Source organism: Crinia signifera, chromosome 8 (assembly GCF_055691185.1).
Source record: "Crinia signifera chromosome 8, ASM5569118v1, whole genome shotgun sequence".
Classification (NCBI taxonomy): Eukaryota; Metazoa; Chordata; class Amphibia; order Anura; family Myobatrachidae; genus Crinia; species Crinia signifera.
The window spans coordinates 132,785,858-132,809,915 of NC_139224.1; the positions used below are offsets into that span (position 1 = coordinate 132,785,858).

Below are 24,058 nucleotides of genomic sequence, written 5' to 3' on the forward strand. Positions count from 1 at the left end.
ATATCTAAAACGAGGCTTGGTATACAAAATAAAAATGGCCGCCGGAGAACAGTGTTATATGTTAAATCTAAAACGAGGCTTGGAACACAGGCTTGGTATATGAAATAAAAATGGCCGCGAGAGATCGTTGTCATATGTTAAAATTAAAACGAGGCTTGGAACACAGATAAAGATGGCCGCTAGAGATTATAAATGGATCCATCTGAAAACGAGGCGTGGAGCGCAAACCCGGAAGTGCGGCTGTAATAACCCCGCGAACGGGACTGCTATAAATAGCGCTGTCTATACTAATGTCAGCACAACTGAGGAAGCCGCTGACCCTGAGGCGGAGAAACGCGTTTTGTTGCTGACCACAGACTACCAGGTTCTAATCACCGCAGACTATCGCTGTCACTACCATCGGGAGCAGCAGCTATATTGATTGGTGTTGCAGAGCTACCATCCACCTCTCCATACTGAGCAGGAGAGCTCCTCTAATTACACAGAGGCAATTGTGTACCCGAATTATGGACACTTACTGAGCCGGACACACCATCTTTTGAGAATTTGTCTCTAACATCTATGCGGGACTGGTAACTATATACAAAAAGCCTTGCTTAAAAACCATTGCCTTAAATGACTTTATAACCTATCCAGCCTCATACTAGTCAAATATGCTCCAAAAAGCCTCTATATGTTAATTGTTGTAAGTCTTGTTTGTCCTGTCTTGCAATTGCAAAAATTCTTGATGTGCACATATATGTATTGAAAATTATTGCTTTTTATTTATTTTAAATAAAAAATTTTTACATTGATATAAACAAGTGTTGATTATTGTAGTGCACACCATTGCGCTCCCTGATAGTACATGACAGTGTAAACTGCATTTCCTTGTCTCTTTCTTGTTCTGTCTGAGTTACACATACTCTGACAGGGAGCAGCAAAAAGGTGTGCATTAGTGGGACCGCTCAGATACTTAGAAACCAGCGCTTCTATATAGCCCTTTCTTGGGCTTCCCCCTTCCTCGGTATAATACCATGTGTGCTGTCATGTGTCCTGTATCAGGTCAGGGGTGCCACCATCTGTGCCGTATAATTCCTGGGGTAAGCCAAGTCTGCCGTATAATTCATGTCTGCCGTATAATTCATTGGGTGCTGCCAAGTGTGATGTATCAGTCCAGGGGTGATGCTAAGTGTGCCGTATCAGTCCAGGGGTGAGCTAAGTCTGCCAAATAATTCCTGGGGTGAGCCAAGTCTGCCGTATAATTCATGGGGTGCTGCCAAGTGTGCTGTATTAGTCCAGGTGTGATGCTAAGTGTGCCATATCAGTTCAGGGGTGATGCTAAGGGTGCCGTATCAGTCCAGGGGTGATGCTAAGTGTGCCGTATCAGTCTAGTGTTTCTGCCGCCCACTTGTGTCGCTTATCATAGTTATCCAACTACTTCTGTGCAACCTTTTGGCCTAAAAACAATATTGTGAGGTGTTCAGAATAGACTGGAAATGAGTGGAGATCAATGCTCTTGAGGTTAATAATAGTGTAGGAGAAAAAAAAACATATAAATACTGTGATTTTAGTGTTTTTTATGCTATAAAAATAAAATCAGAACCCTAAAACCAAAATGTTAAGGGGGTGTTTTGGCAAAACCCAGTAGAACCCAAAACCTGAAGGTAATCAGAATCCAAAACCCAAAATGTGAAAAGTGTCCGGTGCACATCCCTAGTATATATATATATATATATATATATATATATATATATATATATATATATATATATATATATATATATATATATATATATATATATACATACATACATACATACATACATACATACATACATACATACATACATACATACATACATACATACATACATACATACATACATACGTTGTGTCTGGAAGTCGCACTCATCGGTCTCTAATTATTGGTAGAGTGCCGGTCAGGAAAAATAGAAAACAAGTATTTGCTACCAGTATCTCATCTGGGAATAGAGCAAATAGACCAGAACACCGAATGTATACATTTTAAACATACTTTTTAAATCCATGCTCAGTCAGAAAGTTCAGTAACAGTCTCGTAACATTCACCCACCATAAATATTTCAAGTAGCACCGCGGACGGCACCTTCTTGGCTACTTTAACTATTTATAGATCTCCCATCATATCTCACCAAACACTAGCATTTTTACACAAATAATCACAATTAAATAAAATACACTGGTTTCTCACAGTGTGGCGCAACTCATTATGAAGGGAGGCTAGATGGAGGCTGGAATTGATCAAAGAAAGGACTTTTCTTGCTCTTTGTGCTGTTCTGCAATCAATACCTCCCAACAGTGTGGAACTCAGTGTGGGTGTATAGTGGTGTCTTGAAGGCGGGGGGGGGGAAAGGGGGGGGGGGGGGGAGAGTATGGCCATGCCATGGCGGGTGGTGTAGTCATGCCACTAGTGTTTTTCATAAAGGAAACCCAAAATTATTGCAACATTGCTAGAGAGGAAAAGCCTCAAAACAAGAAAAATGGATCCATCACAGGATCCATGGAATCAAGACGGTCTATTAAAATTGGGAGGTTATTAAAATTGGGAGGTATATGCTAACGCAGTCCTCTATACGATCCTGTGCATGGAATTAACAAAGTGGATATGAAGTGTGGACATTCTGTACATCCTTATACAGCTGTGTTCTCATGACCCACTCCTATATGGCACCTTATATTTAAACCTGACAGCAGCAACGTGTGGGATCTGCTGACCCTCATTGCTGCACAGAAGTGGGTAGCCAAACACTGTAAATTGACAGACACACTCAAACGTTTAATACACAACATAATGATTATCAGCAACATCTGCCTGCCACCTTAGTTTTAATGTGTGAACCCAGGATGGGCCAGCGGCTGTGCCTCTTCTTTTCTTCGTCCAGGTCATCTTCTATTTTGATCCCAGCATCTTCTGGCCTCTTCGTCACCACCTCTTCTATATTCCGGAGCTCTTCCGTACTATGTCCCCGCTGTCGCATACTCTACTCCTTTCCCTTCAGGTCAGCATCTGTCAGCCCTGATTGGCTCACTGGGGTGAGCACTGATTAAATCAAAAGGCCATTCTGATTGGCCGCCGAGTTATCAGACATGTTTACAATAGGTCTCGAATGGCACCAAATTCAAGTTGCCACAGGCATGTTTCTTATTGGCGGTCGGAACGGCCACACTTCCAGTGCTGGGATCAGACATTTGATGTAGAGTACTATGACCCCTGATGCAGCAATGTTTTTTTTATTTGTATATCACCTCACAAAAAGACAAATATTATTCATGATACATTGAAAAAAGAAGAATTACAGAGCAGGAACCACAGTTAGAATTTGCATGGTATCAGCATACAATATAACATCAATGTTGTGTGTATATGAGTACAAAGCATAGTCAAGATTGGCAAATGGGCAATTATATATAGAAATACACAAGCATTCGAAAATTATCCAATAGTCACATAGCGGCATGGGTGCATGGACATGTGGGAGGGCCACGACCCAAAAGAGCCCTCCCTTAGAATTACATTACCACTAGAACTTAATTCTCATGTGATTGGGGGGGTCACAAATAATATTTTTGTCTCATAATATTCAGTATTTTGAAGAGATTGTTTAATTTTATCCTGAAAGTCTGTAGAAATGGTACCAATATAACTCTCCATGTTGTGAAGAAGCCTTTGATTAATTTGCTTTTATGTAATGTGGTTTCCAACCAGTCCATAAATGAAAACATATTGCGGGAAATTTACTAAGAATATGAATACGATTTTTCATATTCGTATTCTTAATACGAATGAATACGAATGCATACGGCTGTTTCAGCCATATGCAAATTCGTGTTCCGGAGGGTAATTTACAAAGCAGTCAAATACGACTGTTTTGTAAGCCCCCGATGGCGTATTCATTCGTATTAGCGGCCATATATATGGCCGCTAATACGAATTAGTATAGGCAGTCTGCATGGATCAGTCAGATCCGTGCAGGCTGCAGTGTGTAAAAAATAGTGGCCAATCAGGAGCCAAATTTCTCGGCTCCGGCCAATAGAATCATTCGGAGGAGAGGCGCTGAAGATGAAACTTCAGCGTCTCTCCTGTCATTGCGAGGGTACCGGCCGGAACATACATTTTTTTTTAGACCTGGACTACGGAGGAACGAAGAGGACGTGATCTTCGCCGGAGGACCTTGGTGAGTAGAATGTTTTCTTCGGATCCTGGATCCAGGATTTCTTCGGATCCTGGAGCCTGGACCCCGGATCATGGAGCCCCGGATCATGGAGCCCTGGAGCCCGGACCCAGGGACCTACCTACGGGCTCAAGAAAGGTAAGTATCAGTAAGTATGTGTAATGTATGTATTAAACTTTTATTTTTCATGTGTTTCAGTGTGTGTTTATTTAACTATTTCTTTTACTGTGGAACTACAAGTGCCAGGGGGCCCTTTAATGCCCCGCATGCTGGGACTTGTGGTTCTCCAAGTCCCTGCATGCGGGGGTGTCTTGCTGGAACTCATAGTTCCACAGTATTAGACAATAGTTTTTCAATCTATTTTTTACACTTCAATCAGCTTGATGCCCACCGCCCAGGGGCATCGAGGACAGCACCAGGCTTTAGCCTGGCCAGGTAAGTCCTGAAGGGGGGGGCCCTTTATTGGGGGGTCCCCACTCCCCCAGGCTGACTAGTCGGTAGGGATGAATGCTTTGGCTGGGGGGACTTGTATAAAAAGTCTCCCCCCGGCTATGGCATTACCCTGCGGGCTGGTTGGGCCTGGGGCTGGTTCTTAAAATACGGGGGACCCCTAGTCATTTTGTCCCCCTAGTCATTTTGTCCCCCGTATTTTGGGAACCAGACCTGGCCCTGGAGCCTGGGGCTGGTTTATAAAAATCAGCGAAGCCCTATTTGCCCCGTTTCATGGTTTTTTTAATACCAGTCCCGGCTCTTTCAGCCTGGTGCTGGTTACGGCCGTGGAGGGGGGGGGGACCCCACAACATTTTATTTATTTATTTTTCTATTTTTTACACACTGCAGCCTGCATGTATCTGACTGATCCCTGCAGGCTGAAGCCAAATACGCCAGGAAAATGATGTGTATTGTCCAGGTGTATTTACCGGCCGTATTTAAAATTAGAAATCATTATTCTTTTGAATGATGATTCCTGTTGAATTAATTCGATGGTGTATTCATTCGTATATGTAAATACAAATACCAATGTCCCATCAATACGAATAATCGTATTTTTGGCATAGTAAATGCCAAAAATACAAATACGCCCAAAAAATTTGTATTTTACTTTGAAAATACGATTTTTTTTTACGAATTTACCTTAGTAAATTTCCCCCATTGTAGTTTATTTTTAAACAGTTCCAGTTCCTTATTCTGTAAGTTTGTTTCTTTCTTGTTTTGTTCATTCTGTTTCTGTATTCTGTATTTTGTAAGTTGCTGCCCTTGTGGCGCAATATGAATAGAGTAATAATAATAATAATGATAATAATACTACTAATACTAATACCAACAACAAAGGTGAGATTTAATAGGATGAGAGAATCAGAAAGTGAGAGATCTGGTAAGAAACCTCCAGTTTTTTAAAGCGGCAATCATTTACACTGCAAAGTCAAACAGGAGATCTCTTACCAAATCTCTCACTTTCTGATTCTCTCATCCTATTACATTTCACCCATGGCATGCTACATCAACATCTTACAAATATTTTTTTAAGTTGCTGATGTACAGTAGCACGCCATATGTCAACACAATGAGGCATGTGTTATTGTGTTATTGTTTTAATAACACATTCATATGTGTCTAGAGTGACTTACCCATTGTTCAGTGATTGTGGTCATAAGCCATTTTGTGGGTTTCTTGAAAGGTAGAGCTGTACATACAGTAATGCTTGTTCTGCCCATGCCTAGAAAATCTCCAGATGCCAAGGTGTAACCTACAGTATATGTAACTCTGACACTTGTGTCTAATGCAGGGAATTGCAGTTGGGCCTTCTCTGAGAACTGGACCCGCTTACCCCTAGTCTGAAGACACAGCATCATAAATTTGCAGCCCAGCAATCAGGTCTGTATCAGGCCCAATCCCCTTAATTCATGTTTGTATGCAATGCCGATGTTTTCACAACTGAGCGATTGTCAGCAGCCTATTCATGTGCTGCGAGTGACGGGACCATGTGGGGGAGATAACATGGACAGCAATATGCAAATCTTGCATCTATTTTGCAGTCTGTGCAATTGGGAGTAACTCTGACCCTTCCACTAAATGATGACTGTGACGGGGCGGAAGCGGTCATTGCTGACATCACAGACCCTCCCCATAAATGCCTGGGCACATCACTTTTTCAGAAATACCTGGAAAACGGCAGGTTTCCACCCCCAAACGCCCACTTCACCCTCACACAGTCAATATGCAAAATAGGATTAAACATCTTTTATACTGACCGGGACGCTAGTCACAGAACAATAATATAACAGTAATACCATTAATAAACAGAAAGACTCAGACACCGTGATTGCCAGTAATGGGTATTTATTTCATTATTTATTATAATTAAATGGATTAGGAAATGTCTGGTGGTAAAGATGCCCATAACCTTCCACCATCTGAGGGGTGTCCCATGTATATACCACATAATATATACCATATAATCACACACTCGTAAGTAACCATAATATGAATAAAGACTCGGAGACATGTATTTGGCAGAATAAAAGGTGGAATTTATTTAAAACACATCAGGATTATTTAAATATGTTTAATAAACTAAAGTTTGGTGGCAAAGGGGCCTATTCGGGAATCAGTGAGATGAGCGTAAGGGTGAGCCAGAGGAGATGTTACCATGGCAACCAATCACACTTCTCCCCTCTTTCACTGCTTCATGAATAGCTCCCAAAGAAATTAAAACTTAAATAGATGATCTGCCAAAAAAAAAGCCAAAAAAAACCAAAAAAATTTTTGTTTAATTGAAAAGTTGAATTAAGACAAGCTTCAGGGCCAATCAGAAGCAATATAAAGACACATGAGGGGAAAGGGGGTTGGGGGAGAGCAAGGATAACACAAGTAAAACTCGGCAAGAGGTGAACCCAAAACCCTGCTGAGGGACTGAGGAATTTGAATTGTTGCCAATTAGCCAAATTTAAATGAGCCAAATTAAGTCCGTCAGTTCAGGTAAAAAAGGTAAAATCCCTCAAGACTTCTGCTGACAACAGCAGCAAGTAGCTAATCCCCGAGTAGGGTAGACAGGGGGAGACAAGACAACAAGGACACAACCAGCTGTAACAGTACTTACGTCCTCGGATTTCCTCTAAAGACGACGCAGGAAAAGTCTGCTCAGGCATCGGGAGCGGCACAGGGGGCAGATGGTGTTAATGTCCAGCCACTGTGTCAGGCATGAGATGTGGAAAACATGCCTGCAGGATGTGACCGCCACTTCCTCTCCAATCCGAAACTGGGAGATGCAGATGGGACAGGACTCTACAGCGCCTCCTTCTGTAAAGGTGCATCTCCTGTAGGATGGAAGGCGGGCAAGGATGACTGCTGGTCTTCGTGCTCCTGCCACTGCTGGTGCTCCTGAGGATGGCACTGCTGCTGCTGGTGGTCCTCCTGATGTTGGGGCTGCTGCTGATGGTACACCAGAAGATGGTCTGCGGCGCCCTGACCGTAGCCAGGAGGTGTTCGGATATGGCCCAGTTCCAGCTAACTGGGCCAATTCCCTCCAGCTCATCGTTGGTGGTAAATTGCACCAAAGGTGCACAAAAAAAAAAAAAAAAAAGATAGAAAACACAGATGTTAATGTGCGCTGATCTCTCTGATCACTGTGATAATACCTGGAGTAACCGCTGTAAAAACTGCTTCTCTCTAGGGGGGTCTATTTTTCTTGCACTCACCTCTGCCTCTGCTCAAGAAATGACAGTTAGAGGCCAGTGCACTGAGGTTTTATACCTGGCATGTGGCATGCGGGCGGCAGTTGGTCTCTCTGCCCCATAGCCCACATCATCTTCCCACTAATATTACACAGTAACACAGTTGGGGAATCAGTGGGAAGTGACATATTAGTGCTCAGGAGTCACCACACTGGGGCCCAGATGCAATAAGATTAAAATGTGATAAAATGGAGAGTGATAAACAGCCATCCAATCAGCTCCTACATGCCATGTCACTGACTGTGTTTGAAAAAAGACAGGCAGGAGCTGATTGGTTCGTGGTTTATCACTCTGAATTTGATCACTTTTGAAGCTTAGTGCATCTGACCCTCAGTGATAAAATCTATATATCACATAAATCACATTGCATCCGATGTTTCGGATGCAATGAGATATTTCCATAGGGTTGTATGTTAGTGAATTTACTATACAATATCGGGTGCCATGGCATCCGATAACCGCATCGCATCCGATGTTTTGCATCCGATATTTTGCATGCGAAACATCGGAGGCGATGCAATGTGATTTTTCCATAGGGTTGTATGTTAGTGAATTTACTGTACAATATCGGGTGCCATGGCATCCGATAATTGCATCACATCCGATGTTTTGCATCCGATGTTTTGCATGCAGAACATCAGATGCAATGCGATTTTTCCATAGGGTTGTATGTTAGTGAATTTACTGTACAATATCGGGTGCCATGGCATCCAATAATTGCATCGCATCCGAGGTTTTGCATGCGATGCGTTGCGATTTTTCCATAGGGTTGTATGTAACTGATTTTACTATACAATATCGGGTGCCATGGCATCCGGTAAAATATCGGATCCGAATGTATAGGGTTTTATGCCATATAATGTACTATCCATGTATTATATGACATATAATGTGATGGGCGCACCCCCCACTATCCACGCCACCCCGAAGCGTGGCAAGCGCATGCTTCGGGGTGGTGTGGATAGTGGGGGAGGGGTGGGTGTGTGTGTGTTTGCGTCCATCACATTATATGTCATATAATACATGGATAGTACATTATATGGCATAAAACCCTATACAATTATCGGATCCGATATTTTATCGGATGCCATGGCACCCGATATTGTACAGTAAATTCACTAACATACAACTCTATGGAAAAATCGCATCTGATGTTTCGCATGCAAAATGTCAGATGCAAAACATTGGTTATGATGCGATTATCGGATGCCATGGTACCCGATATTGTACAGTAAATTCACTAACATACAACCCTATGGAAAAATTGCATCGCATCCGATGTTTCGCATGCAAAACATCGGATGCAAAACATCGGATGTGATGCGATTATCGGAAGCCATGGCACCCGATATTGTACAGTAAATTCACTAACATACAATCCTATGGTTAAATCGCATCGCATCCGATGTTTTGCATGCAATACATCGGATGCAAAACATCGGATGTGATGTGATTATCGGATGCCATGGCACCTGATATTGTATAGTAAATTCACTAACATACAACTCTATGGAAAAAATCGCATTGCATCCAAAAAATCGGATGCGATGCGATTATCGGAATGCCATGGCACCCAATATTGTATAGTAAAGTCACTAACATAGAACCCTATGGAAAAATCGCATCGCATTGCATGCGAACCATCGGATGAGATGCGATTTCCCTACGGTAACGTACGTATGCTAATTGGGCGCCCAACTAACATATAAGTACCACAGTTTCTTATATAGCACAGCATTTTCCGTTGCGCTTTACAATAGGAGACAGTGAAACAACAAACTGGGTATTTACAGACATTCAAAGGTATGAGGGCCCTGCTCGCAAGCTTACAATCTATAGATATGTGTATATATTAGAGACTAGGTGATTCATCGTGCCCCCTAAATTTGTGAGCGTTTGTATATGAGGTATATGGTTAGAATTGTATGAAAGTTGCCCTGTATTGACACTTGGGTGTCCGCGAATCGCGGGGGGTGCCGCGAATTGCGGGAGGGGGCGTTGCGGGGGGTGCCGCGAATTGCGGGAGGGGGGTTGAGGGGGGGTTGCTGCGAGTCGCGTGAGGGGAGGGGTTGCAAAGAATGGCGGGGGGGGGGTGGGTTGCCGCAAATTGCGGGAGGGGGGTTGCGGGGGCAGGGGTTGCGGCAAATCGTGGGAGGGGGGGGTCGCGGGGGGTGTGCCGCGAATCGCGGGAGGGGGGGGTCACAGGGTGGGGTGCCGAGAATCGTGGGAGGGGGGCTCGCAGGGGGTGTGTGTGTACCGTGAATCGCGGGGGTGGGGGTTGCGGCGGGGGGGATGTGATGCGAATCGCCACAAGAAAAAATCAACACAGAAAGGTCAACACATGTAAATGTTGACATAAGTGTGGCACTTCATTGGTATCCATGTCGACACATGAGAATGAATATGAAAACATAAAAAAAATGAAAAATAAATCTTCAAAAACTCATGTCAACCTTTTTCATTGTCGACCATAGCAATGTCAGTGTTTAACATGTGCCATTTAATCCTGGGTCTGCCACGAATCGCGGGGGGTGCCGCGAATTGCAGGAGGGGGGGGTCGCGGGGGGTGGGTGCCGCCAATCGCGGGAGGGCAGGGTTCACGGGCGTTCTGGGGGGGGGGGGGGTGCCGAGAATTGTGGGAGGGGGGGGGTGCCGCGAAATGCGGGAGGGGGGGTTGCGGGGGGGGGGGTGGGTGTGACGCGAATCGCCACAAGAAAAAATCAACACAGAAAGGTCAACACATGTAAATGTTGACATAAGTGTGGCACTTCATTGGTGTCCATGTCGACACATTACAATGAATATGAAAACATTAAAAAAAAGAAAAATAAATCTTCAAAAACTCATATCAACCTTTTTTATTGTCGACCATAGCCATGTCAGTGTTTTGCATGTGCCATTAAATCCTGGGGCTGCTGCGAATTGCGGGGGGGGGGTGCCACGAATCGTGCAAGGGGGGGTCGCGGGGGGTTCTTTTTCCCTTGGGAGGGGGGGGGTGTCGCGGGGGGGTGTTGCAGCGAATCGCACGGGGGGGAGGGGGGCTGGGGCTGTTTGTGCCACAAATCGCGGGAGGGGGCGCGGGGGGGGGGGGGTGCGGCAGGGGGCGCTCACCTGGTGGCTGTGGAGTAGCAGTGCTGGGCAACATGGGGAGGCAGAGGGTGTCTGGCACTGTCTGTGGGCTCACTGGGCTGGTTCTCTGTCATGTGAGTCAGAGGCTCCACCTAGCGTCAGAGTGAGTCAGAGGCTCCACACTCACACACTTTGAGTGACAGATGTAGCAAAATATATAAGAGATGAGCGAGTTTGGATCCTAGAGATCCAAACCCCCACGAACTTACCTGATCCAAGGCCGGATCCGATGAGTTCGCCGGTTCCCGCCATCTTTCCGAGTCCAAATCGAGGCTAAAACGTCATCATCCCACGTTGGATTCTCGTGAGACCTGGGGATATATTTATATCTTATTGGCCTGACTATGAGGTCCTGTTGTTTCGAATGGCGTATGCAATGGCTTATCATGGTGCCTTCATCATCGGGGAGCTGGTGGAGCCGCCAAAGCGAATGCCCTCACCACTGGCCGCGGATGACCTGGTGGTCCATGTGGGTTTGGTGCTATGTCAACTGCGACGCTCCAAGACGGCCCAGGCTGGTAGGGGGCGGTGGCTGTCGTTGCTCCCGTCTCGCCTCTGATGTATGTGTTTTTCCACGGGCTGGGAGGTTAGGTGGCTGGGGGTACAGGGAATGATGTGGAGTGGACTGCAGGCTGGTCTGATTCAAGCCCTGAGGATGTTTGGGGTCCTGGAGGTCATTATATTCCACCTGGGTGGAAATGATCTAGGGCAGGGATCCACCTTGGAGCTGTGCTCCGTGATTATCCAGGACCTACCCATCATTGCCCAGTGTTTGCTGACATGTAGGTTTGTTTGGTCCTCCATGATCTCTAGGAGAGTGTGGAGGAACGCTAGATCTTGCCCCCCCCCCCCCCCCCCCCAAAAGAAAAGGGTTTGTGGAGCGCTCAAAAGGATTAGTAATATGAAATGATTTGAAACGATCAAGTGGGTATTACATGAAGATACAAATTCATTTAATTGTTCACGTAATATAATAATACACTGTTAAAAGATAAAAATAATAGCTAAAAAATTGATATTGCACTATTGTGTTGTACACAGTAACCTACAGTAAACCACTTAGAAAGGAAATTGGATACTTAAGTGAGTCCCGCTTGTTCCAAAATTGTACTCTCCTCCCGAGGGAAAATGGTGGTTCCCACAGTTGACAAGGGGGATTTGGGATATTACGGATTGAACTGGTGGTTGGGGTGTCCGTGTATCCTGCTGTAGACCTTGATTCTGATCCACTGGTGGGCAAAGATGGAATACCTTACTTCTCGGATAAGTCTCCAAAGATTGGGCAGGTGGTGACCCAAATTTATAAATCCAGTTGGGGGGTTCTGGATGGAGTGGAAAGGGGTAGTCCGTGGGGGGACGGGAGGAGTAGCTGGTTCAAGGGGATGTTTGGGATGGGGTCCAGAGTCCAATTGGTAGTGGTTTGGGCTGACGCATTTCGTTGTGCTGGGACAACTTTATCAAAGGTAACCACCTGCCTGGGTGGATGACCAGGGAGAGTGATCACCAGCGATGATGTGTATGTGTATTCATCTTTAACTCCACTTTCCTATAGTGACTGTTCTTTAGTGCGCCACCATTTATAGTCATAGTTTAATTGTCAAAAATTAATTTGACATTCATTTTTGAAACACCAGCACTTTGTGTCCGTGTCTTTTTTTATCAGATAAGTTAGTTAAGTTAAGGTTAAGTTACGGTTTAGTTTGTTGTAGTGTGGACCTGGGGATACCCGATGGTGAGTTTATGCTACAGAGGGGGCTGCATTATTTTAATTAAAAAAAAGAAATTCAAAGCAAAATTTTTAAATTACTGCTGCCAGTGCCCAGGGTGCCCGCATGTGTGCTGCATCAGTCCAGGGGTGCCCGCATGTGTACTGTATTTGTCCAGGGGTGCCCACATGTGTGCTGTATTTGTCCAGGTGTGCCCACATGTGTGCTGTATTTGTCCAGGTGTGCCCACATGTGTGCTGTATCAGTCCAGGGGTGCCCGCATGTGTACTGTATCCATCCAGGGGTGCCCACATGTGTGCTGTATTTGTCCAGGGGTGCCCACATGTGTGCTGTATCAGTCCAGGGGTGCCCGCATGTGTGCCATATAATTCCATGGGTGCCCCCATGTGTCCTGTATCAGTCCTGGGGTGCCCGCATGTGTGCCGTATAATTCCAGGGGTGCCCCCATGTGTCCCGTATCAGAGCAGGGGAGTTGCCCTTTTTTTAAATGAAAATAAAAATAAGGTGTTTTCTTTTTTTTCTTTTTTTTACTGCAAGGGCTGTTAAATGCGCTGTAGTCCAGGGGTGAGCCTACAGTGCTGTATAATTCATGGGGTGTTGCTAAGTCTGCCATATAATTCCAGGTGTGCTGTCTTTTTATAATTAAAACAATTTTGTCTGCCGTAAAATTCCATGTGTGCCGTATCACTCCAGGGGTGCCGCCATCTGTACCGTATAATTCCATGTGTGCTGTATCAGGTCAGGGATGCCCACATGTGTGACGCATAATTCCTGGGGTGTCATATAATTCATGGGTTGCTGCAAATCCTGCTGTATAATTCATGGGTTGCTGCAAAGCCTCCTGTATAATTCATGGGGTGCTGCTAAGTGTGCCGTCACAGGGGTGATGCTTAGTGTGCAGTATCAGTCCAGGGGTGAGCCAAGTGTGCTGTATAATTTATGGGGTGCTGCTAAGTCTGCTGTATCAATCCAGGGGTAACTCTTTTACTGCAGGTGTCACTGTGTGCCGTATAATTCCATGTGTGATGTGTCAGTCCAGGTGTTCCGCCATCTGTGCGGTATAATACCATGTGTGCTGTCATGTGTGCTGTATCAGGTCAGGGGTGCCACCATCTGTGCCGTATAATTCCTGGGGTAAGCCAAGTCTGCCGTATAATTCATGTCTGCCGTATAATTCATCGGGTGCTGCCAAGTGTGCTGTATCAGTCCAGGGGTGATGCTAAGTGTGCCGTATCAGTCCAGGGGTGAGCTAAGTCTGCCCAATAATTCCTGGGGTGAGCCAAGTCTGCCGTATAATTCATGGGGTGCTGTTAAGTGTGCTGTATTAGTCCAGGGGTTATGCTAAGTGGGCCATATCAGTCCAGGGGTGAGCCAAGTCTGCCAAATAATTCCTGGGGTGAGCCAAGTCTGCCGTATAATTCATGGGGTGCTGCCAAGTGTGCTGTATCAGTCCAGGGGTGATGCTAAGTGTGCCGTATCAGTCCAGGGGTGAGCTAAGTCTGCCAAATAATTCCTGGGGTGAGCCAAGTCTGCCGTATAATTCATGGGGTGCTGCCAAGTGTGCTGTATTAGTCCAGGGGTGATGCTAAGTGTGCCATATCAGTCCAGGGGTGATGCTAAGGGTGCCGTATCAGTCCAGGGGTGATGCTAAGTGTGCTGTATCAGTCTAGTGTTTCTGCCGCCCACTTGTGTCGCTTATCATAGTTATCCAACTACTTCTGTGCAATCTTTTGACCTAAAAACAATATTGTGAGGTGTTCAGAATAGACTGGAAATGAGTGGAGATCAATGCTCTTGAGGTTAATAATAGTGTAGGAGAAAAAAAAACATATAAATTCTGTGATTTTAGTGTTTTTTATGCTATAAAAAAAATCAGAACCCAAAAACCAAAATGTTGAGGGGGTGTTTTGGCAAAACCCAGTAGAACCCAAAACCTGAAGGTAATCAGAATCCAAAACCCAAAACGTGAAAAGTGGCCGGTGCACATCCCTAGTGTATGTATATATATATATATATATATATATACACACACTTTGCACGTGGCTAATGGCGTGCACCTTGTTGCTGTCATCGCAAGGTGTATTTTTTCATACGATGTATGCACTGATGGCTGTTCACATGTCTTGATAATGGCTCAATTCTAGAGCCGAAACGTTGACCTTATGGTGTGGCAGCGTGCCTGAATAAAATGCAATATTGAAAATTTCTACAGTCTGCAGAGTGGCCTCATTCCTGTACCCACGTATATATTGTTTCCTCACTTGAGGATAATTGAGTGGACACCTCAGCGCTTATGGATTTTTATTAGTGAGTGTCACCTACACCCCCAAATATATATACACACATACATACATACATACATACATACATACATACATACATACATACATACGTTGTGTCTGGAAGTCGCACTCATCGGTCTCTAATTATTGGTAGAGCGCCGGTCAGGAAAAATAGAAAACAAGTATTTGCTACCAGTATCCCATCTGGGAATAGAGCAAATAGACCAGAACACCGAATGTATACATTTTAAACATACTTTTTAAATCCATGCTCAGTCAGAAAGTTCAGTAACAGTCTCGTAACATTCACCCACCATAAATAGTTCAAGTAGCACCGCGGACGGCACCTTCTTGGCTACTTTAACTATTTATAGATCTCCCATCATATCTCACCAAACACTAGCATTTTTACACAAATAATCACAATTAAATAAAATACACTGGGTTCTCACAGTGTGGCGCAACTCATTATGAAGGGAGGCGAGATGGAGGCTGGAATTGATCTAAGAAAGGACTTTTCTTGCTCTGTGCTGTTCTGCAATCAATGCCTCCCAACAGTGTGGAACTCAGTGTGGGTGTATAGTGGTGTCTTGATGGGGGGGGGGGGGGGGGGGGAGAGTATGGCCATGCCATGGCGGGTGGTGTAGTCATGCCACTAGTGTTTTTCATAAAGGAAACCCAAAATTATTGCAACATTGCTAGAGAGGAAAAGCCTCAAAACAAGAAAAATGGATCCATCACAGGATCCATGGAACCAAGACTGTCTATTAAAATTGGGAGGTATATGCTCACGCAGTCCTCTATACGATCCTGTGCATGGAATTAACAAAGTGGATATGAAGTGTGCCTTGGAACGGACATTCTGTACATCCTTATACAGCTGTGTTCTCATGACCCACTCCTATATGGCACCTTATATTTAAACCTGACAGCAGCAACGTGTGGGATCTGCTGACCCTCATTGCTGCACAGAAGTGGGTAGCCAAACACTGTAAATTGACAGACACACTCAAACGTTTAATACACAACATAACGATTATCAGCAACATCTGCCTGCCACCTTAGTTTTAATGTGTGAACCCAGGATGGGCCAGCGGCTGTGCCTCTTCTTTTCTTCGTCCAGGTCATCTTCTATCTTGATCCCAGCATCTTCTGGCCTCTTCGTCACCACCTCTTCTATATTCCGGAGCTCTTCCGTACTATGTCCCCGCTGTCGCATACTCTACTCCTTTCCCTTCAGGTCAGCATCTGACAGCCCTGATTGGCTCACTGGGGTGAGCACTGATTAAATCACAAGGCCATTCTGATTGGCCGCCGAGTTATCAGACATGTTTGCAATAGGTCTCGAATGGCACCAAATTCAAGTTGCCACAGGCATGTTTCTTATTGGCGGTCGGAACGGCCACACTTCCAGTGCTGCGATCAGACATTTGATGTAGAGTACTATGACCCCTGATGCAGCAATGTTTTTTTTATTTGTATATCACCTCACAAAAAGACAAATATTATTCATGATACATTGAAAAAAGAAGAATTACAGAGCAGTAACCACAGTTAGAATTTGCATGGTATCAGCATACAATATAGCATCAATGTTGTGTGTATATGAGTACAAAGCATAGCCAAGATTGGCAAATGGGCAATTATATATAGAAATACACAAGCATTCGAAAATTAGCCAATACTCACATAGCGGCATGGGTGCATGGACATGTGGGAGGGCCACGACCCAAAAGAGCCCTCCCTTAGAATTACATTACCACTAGAACTTAATTCTCATGTGATTGGGGGGGTCACGAATAATATTTTTGTCTCAGAATATTCAGTATTTTGAAGAGATTGTTTAATTTTATCCTGAAAGTCTGTAGAAATGGTACCAATATAACTCTCCATGTTGTGAAGAAGCCTTTGATTAATTTGCTTTTATGTAATGTGGTTTCCAACCAGTCCATAAATGAAAACATATTGGGGGAAATTTACTAAGAATATGAATACGATTTTTCATATTCGTATTCTTAATACGAATGAATACGAATGCATACTGCTGTTTCAGCCATATGCAAATTCGTGTTCCCGAGGGTAATTTACAAAGCAGTCAAATACGACTGTTTTGTAAGCCCCCGATGGCGTATTCATTCATATTAGCGGCCATATATATGGCCGCTAATACAAATTAGTATAGGCAGTCTGCATGGATCAGTCAGATCCGTGCAGGCTGTAGTGTGTAAAAAATAGTGGCCAATCAGGAGTCAAATTTCTCGGCTCCTGATTGGCCGCTAGGCGGCCAATAGAATCATTCGGAGGAGAGGCGCTGAAGATGAAACTTCAGCGTCTCTCCTGTCATTGCGAGGGTACCGGCCGGAACATACATTTTTTTTAGACCTGGACTACGGAGGAACGAAGAGGACGTGATCTTCGCCGGAGGACCTTGGTGAGTAGAATGTTTTCTTCGGATCCTGGATCCAGGATTTCTTCGGATCCTGGAGCCTGGACCCCGGATCATGGAGCCCCGGACCCCGGATCATGAAGCCCTGGAGCCCGGACCCAGGGACCTACCTACGGGCTCAAGAAAGGTAAGTATCAGTAAGTATGTGTAATGTATGTATTAAACTTTTATTTTTCATGTGTTTCAGTGTTTGTTTATTTAACTATTTCTTTTACTGTGGAACTACAAGTGCCAGGGGGCCCTTTAATGCCCCGCATGCTGGGACTTGTGGTTCTCCAAGTCCCAGCATGCGGGGGAGGCTTGCTGGAACTCATAGTTCCACAGTATTAGACAATAGTTTTTCAATCTATTTTTTACACTTCAATCAGCTTGATGCCCACCGCCCAGGGGCATCGAGGACAGCACCAGGCTTTAGCCTGGCCAGGTAAGTCCTGAAAGGGGGGGCCCTTTATTGGGGGGTCCCCACTCCCCCAGGCTGACTAGTCGGTAGGGATGAATGCTTTGGCTGGGGGGACTTGTATAAAAAGTCTTCCCCCGGCTATGGCATTACCCTGCGGGCTGGTTGGGCCTGGGGCTGGTTCTTAAAATACGGGGGACTTCTAGTCATTTTGCCCCCCATATTTTGGGAACCAGACCTGGCCCTGGAGCCTGGGGCTGGTTTATAAAAATCAGCGAAGCCCTATTTGCCCGGTTTCATGGTTTTTTTAATACCAGCCCCGGCTCTTTCAGTCTGGTGCTGGTTACGGCCGTGGAGGGGGGGGACCCCACAACATTTTATTTATTTTTCTATTTTTTACACACTGCAGATTGCATGGATCTGACTGATCCCTGCAGGCTGAAGCCAAATACGCCAGGAAAATGATGTGTATTGTCCAGGTGTATTTGTTCAGCAATTAGTGGGCGTATCCCGCTAATTACCGGCCGTATTTAAAATTAGAAATCATTATTCTTTTGAATGGTGATTCCTGTCGAATTAATTCGATGGTGTATTCATTCGTATATGTAAATACAAATACCAATGTCCCATTAATACTAATAATCATATTAGTAAATGCCAAAAATACAAATACGCCCCAAATATTTGTATTTTACTTTGAAAATACGATTTTTTTTTTACGAATTTACCTTAGTAAATTTCCCCCACTGTAGTTTATTTTTAAACAGTTCCAGTTCCTTATTCTGTAAGTTTGTTTCTTTCTTGTTTTGTTCATTCTGTTTCTGTATTCTGTATTTTGTAAGTTGCTGCCCTTGTGGCGCAATATGAATAGAGTAATAATAACAATAATGATAATAATACTACTACTACTAATGCTAATAACAACAAAGGTGAGATTTAATAGGATGAGAGAATCAGAAAGTGAGAGATCTGGTAAGAAACCTCCAGTTTTTTTAAAGCGGCAATCATTTACACTGCAAAGTCACACTGGAGATCTCTTACCAAATCTCTCACTTTCTGATTCTCTCATCCTATTACATTTCACCCATGGCAACATCTTAAAAATATTTTTTTAAGTTGCTGATGTACAGTAGCACGCCATATGTCAACACAATGAGGCAATGTTATTGTGTTGTTTTAATAACACATTCATATGTGTCTAGAGTGACTTACCCATTGTTCAGTGATTGTGGTCATAACATACTTGCCTACCCTCCCGCATTCAGCAGGAGACTCCCGCTTTTTGCAGGAGCCTCCCGCTGCCCTGCAAACCTGCCCCCACCTCCCGGTTTTTGTGGGGACTCCCGCAAAGTCCTTACTGCGCATGCGCGTGCACGGATTCCCGGGGGGGCGCCGGGCGCTGCCTGCACGCTGCTACATGACAGCCGGCCGACGTGCTGTGGGAAGTCTGTGTAGCAGAAGGAGCAGGAGAGCCGTCAGTCAGGGCTTCCCTGCTGCTGGCCCCGCCCACCCACTCACAGAGTGAGTGAGCTCCGTGCAATGCTCTTCCTGCTCCTGTCACCGGCTGCCATGTGCTTCATCTACCACAGTGCCAGTTCCCTGCTGCACCTCCCAGGAAGGGACAACACAGCCAGGTGAGTGCTGTCCTGTGTACTGGGGGAGTGAGGGGATGTGTGTAATGTGGCACTGTGGGGCTATGTGTACTAGTCTGGGGGAGGGGGGCTGTAATTACTGTGGGTACTCTGTGTAGTGTGTGTGTGGGGGGGGGGGGGGGAGACTGTGTAATGTAATGTGGGGGGCTGTGTATAATGTAATATGGGGGCTGTGTATGATGTAATATGGGGGACTGTGGGGGGGACTGTGTATAATGTGTATAATGTAACATGGGGGTACTGTGTATAATGTAATATGGGGGGACTGTGTAGTGTAATATGGGGGGACTGTGTAATGTAGTATGGGGGGGCTGTGTATAATGTAATATGGGGGGCTGTGGGGGACTGTGTATAATGTAACATGGGGGTACTGTGTATAATGTAATATGGGGGGACTGTGTAATGTAATATGGGGGGCTTTGTATAATGTAATATGGGGGGGCTGTGTATAATGTAATATGGGGGAGCTGTGTATACTGTAATATGGGGGCTGTGTATAATGTAATATGGGGGGCTGTGGGGGGACTGTGTATAATGTGTATAATGTAACATGGGGGTACTGTGTATAATGTAATATGGGGGGACTGTGTAGTGTAATATGGGGGGACTGTGTAATGTAATATGGGGGGCTGTGTATAAAGTAATATGGGGACTGTGTATAATGTAACATGGGGGTACTGTGTATAATGTAATATGGGGGGACTGTGTAATGTAATATGGGGGGGCTGTGTATAATGTAATGTGGGGGACTGTGTATAATGTAACATGGGGGTACTGTGTATAATGTAATATGGGGGGACTGTGTAATGTAATATGGGGGTGCTGTGTATAATGTAATATGGGGGAGCTGTGTATACTGTAATATGGGGGGCTGTGTATAATGTAATATGGGGGCTGTGTATAATGTAATATGGGGGGCTGTGGGGGGACTGTGTATAATGTAACATGGGGGTACTGTGTATAATGTAATATGGGGGGGCTGTGTATAATGTAATATGGGGGGCTGTGTATACTGTAATATGGGGGCTGTGTATAATGTAATATGGGGGCTGTGTATAATGCATACTTGCCTACCCTCCCTCATTTAGCGGGAGTCTCTTGTTTTTTTCAATCCTCCTCCCGCTCCCTTGCAAATCCCTCGGTTCCTCCCGAATTTTTGTCCACTCTCCCAAAATGTTTTACTGCGCATGTGCGAACGGCATGTTCCGTGGGCCACCGCGGGGCTGTGTGCGTAGACATGGTGCGTCACTGGGCAGCAGTAGCAGCGCTGAAGTGAGCGGCAGCAGCAGTGTGAGCGGGAGCCGGAAGCACCAGGAGCAGGAGGGCAGCGGAGAGGAGGGACTGTGGTGTGGCAGCAGCATTGAACAGTGGCAGTGAGCCGGGCAGCGGGAGCCGGGAGTCCGGGAGCAGCAGTAACTATAACATTGTCTGATTCTTTAACCTCTCTCCCACCCACTAAGCCTGATCCTTATTGATCCTCTCTCCCACCACCCCCGGGCCCCGACTGGCACCCAATACATGCTCCACTCCTCCTGTCATGCTCAGTAATTTACTAGCTGAATGCCTGCCTCACTGATTATTCCAACAAAGGGCACTTACCTATAGCATTAATATTTGTTTGTATATTTTTTCATACTATTTTATATTTATGCTGCACATTTTCTGTATAGGATCTGTATAGGATCCCCCATTAGTTGCTGGCCAGCGATAAATAGACGCCTCGTCTGACACCGCGATTATAGGCCACACCCCCTCCCGCTGCAAGCCATGCCCCCTAATTTCGGACGCGCGCCTACGGCACGCACAACTGTTCCTCCTCTATTGTGATGTATGCTTTCATTTTGCTACCATCTAAAATCTCCCTCAAACTGCTTTTCAAAAGTAGGCAAGTATGGGTCATAAGCCATTTTGTAGGTTTCTTGAAAGGTAGAGCTGTACATACAGTAATGCTTGTTCTGCCCATGCCTAGAAAATCTCCAGATGCCAAGGTGTAACCTACAGTATATGTAACTCTGACACTTGTGTCTAATGCAGGGAATTGCAGTTGGGCCTTCTCTGAGAACTGGACCCGCTTACCCCTAGTCTGAAGACACAGCATCACATCATCTGCATGAACATCAGACACCCTGAGGTTACGCAGGATTCCCGGTGATATCATGCTGCCGGAACTGTGAATGCAGACACTGGCTTTGTGACACCCTCAGAAAAAAGGGACAAGTCTCCGTTTCTGGAACACTGGCCATCGCCTCCCCCAAACACCAGCAGCTTGTCAATCATGCTGCAGCTTTTAGCATCGAATGGTTTTCCCCGTTTGCAGACCCCATGCATGTGCACTGCGTACCGTGCGCATGGACGGTCGTTCCATAATCAATCAAGCGGCAAATAAATTTGCAGCCCAGCAATCAGGTCTGTATCAGGCCCAATTACCTTAATTCATGTTTGTATGCAATGCCGATGTTTTCACATCTGAGCGATTGTCAGCAGCCTATTCATGTGCTGCGAGTGACGGGACCATGTGGGGGAGATAACATGGACAGCAATATGCAAATCTTGCATCTATTTTGCAGTCTGTGCAATTGGGAGTAACTCTGACCCTTCCACTAAATGATGACTGTGACGGGGCGGAAGCGGTCATTGCTGACATCACAGACCCTCCCCATAAATGCCCGGGCACATCACTTTTTCAGAAATACCTGGAAAACGGCAGGTTTCCACCCCCAAACGCCCACTTCACCCTCACACAGTCAATATGCAAAATAGGATTGAACATATTTTATACTGACCGGGACGCTAGTCACAGAACAATAATATAACAGTAATACCATTAATAAACAGAAAGACTCAGACACCGTGATTGCCAGTAATGGGTATTTATTTCATTATTTATTATAATTAAATGGATTAGGAAATGTCTGGTGGTAAAGATGCCCATAACCTTCCACCATCTGAGGGGTGTCCCATGTATATACCATATAATATATACCATATAATCACACACTCGTAAGTAACCATAATATGAATAAAGACTCGGAGACATGTATTTGGCAGAATAAAAGGTGGAATTTATTTTAAACACATCAGGATTATTTAAATATGTTTAATGAACTAAAGTTTGGTGGCAAAGGGGCCTATTCGGGAATCAGTGAGAAGAGTGGAGGGGTGAGCCAGAGGAGATGTTACCATGGCAACCAATCACACTTCTCCCATCTTTCACTGCTTCATGAATAGCTCCCAAAGAAATTAAAACTTAAATTAATGATCTGCCAAAAAAAAAAAGCCCAAAAAAAAACAAAACTTTTGTTTAATTGAATGCCAATTAGTCGAATTAAGACAAGCTTCAGGGCCAATCCGAAGCAATATAAAGACACATGAGGGGAAAGGGGGTTGGGGGGGGAGAGAAAGGATAACACAAGTAAAACTCGGCAATAGGTGAACCCAAAACCCTGCTGAGGGACTGAGGAATTTGAATTGTTGCCAATTAGCCAAATTTAAATGAGCCAAATTAAGTCCGTCAGTTCAGGTAAAAAAGGTAAAATCCCTCAAGACTTCTGCTGACAACAGCAGCAAGTAGCTAATCCCCGAGTAGGGTAGACAGGGGGAGACAAGACAACAAGGACACGACCAGCTGTAACAGTACTTACGTCCTCGGATTTCCTCTAAAGATGACGCAGGAAAAGTCTGCTCAGGCATCGGGAGCGGAACAGGGGGCAGATGGTGTTAATGTCCAGCCACTGTGTCAGGCATGAGATGTGGAAAACATGCCTGCAGGATGTGACCGCCACTTCCTCTCCAATCCAAAACTGGGAGATGCAGATGGGGCAGGACTCTACAGCGCCTCCTTCTGTAAAGGTGCATCTCCTGTAGGATGGAAGGCGGGCAAGGATGACTGCTGGTCTTCGTGCTCCTGCCACTGCTGGTGCTCCTGAGGATGGCACTGCTGCTGCTGGTGGTCCTCCTGATGTTGGGGCTGCTGCTGATGGTACACCAGAAGATGGTCTGCGGCGCCCTGACCGTAGCCAGGAGGTGTTCGGATATGGCCCAGTTCCGGTTAACTGGGCCAATTCCCTCCGGTTCATCGTTGGTGGTAAATTGCACCAAAGGTGCACAAAAGAAAAGAAAACACAGATGTTAATGTGCGCTGATCTCTCTGATCACTGTGATAATACCTGGAGTAACCGCTGTAAAAACTGGTTCTCTCTAAGGGGGGTCTATTTTCTTGCACTCACCTCTGCCTCTGCTCAAGAAATGACAGTGAGAGGCCAGTGCACTGAGGTTTTATACCTGGCATGTGGCATGCGGGCGGCAGTTGGTCTCTCTGCCCCATAGCCCACATCATCTTCCCACTAATATTACACAGTAACACAGTTGGGGAATCAGTGGGAAGTGACATATTAGTGCTCAGGAGTCACCACACTGGGGCCCAGATGCAATAAGATTAAAATGTGATAAAATGGAGAGTGATAAACAGCCATCCAATCAGCTCCTACATGCAATGTCA

The 24,058-nt window shown here is 45.1% G+C and overlaps 1 long non-coding RNA gene across 3 annotated transcripts in view; it reads left to right on the top strand.

The window, feature by feature from the left end:
- Positions 1 to 24,058, top strand: part of LOC146026481 (uncharacterized) — a 138,975-nt gene that overhangs the window by 26,977 nt on the left and 87,940 nt on the right. For 2 of the 3 annotated variants that reach the window (XR_014454465.1, XR_014454466.1), the window contains exons 3-4: positions 5,980 to 6,068; positions 21,595 to 21,966. This is a non-coding gene — a long non-coding RNA (uncharacterized LOC146026481). Of the gene's footprint in view, positions 1 to 5,979; positions 6,069 to 21,594; positions 22,896 to 24,058 lie in introns of those variants that run through there. The other variant, XR_014454464.1, reaches the window with a different exon arrangement.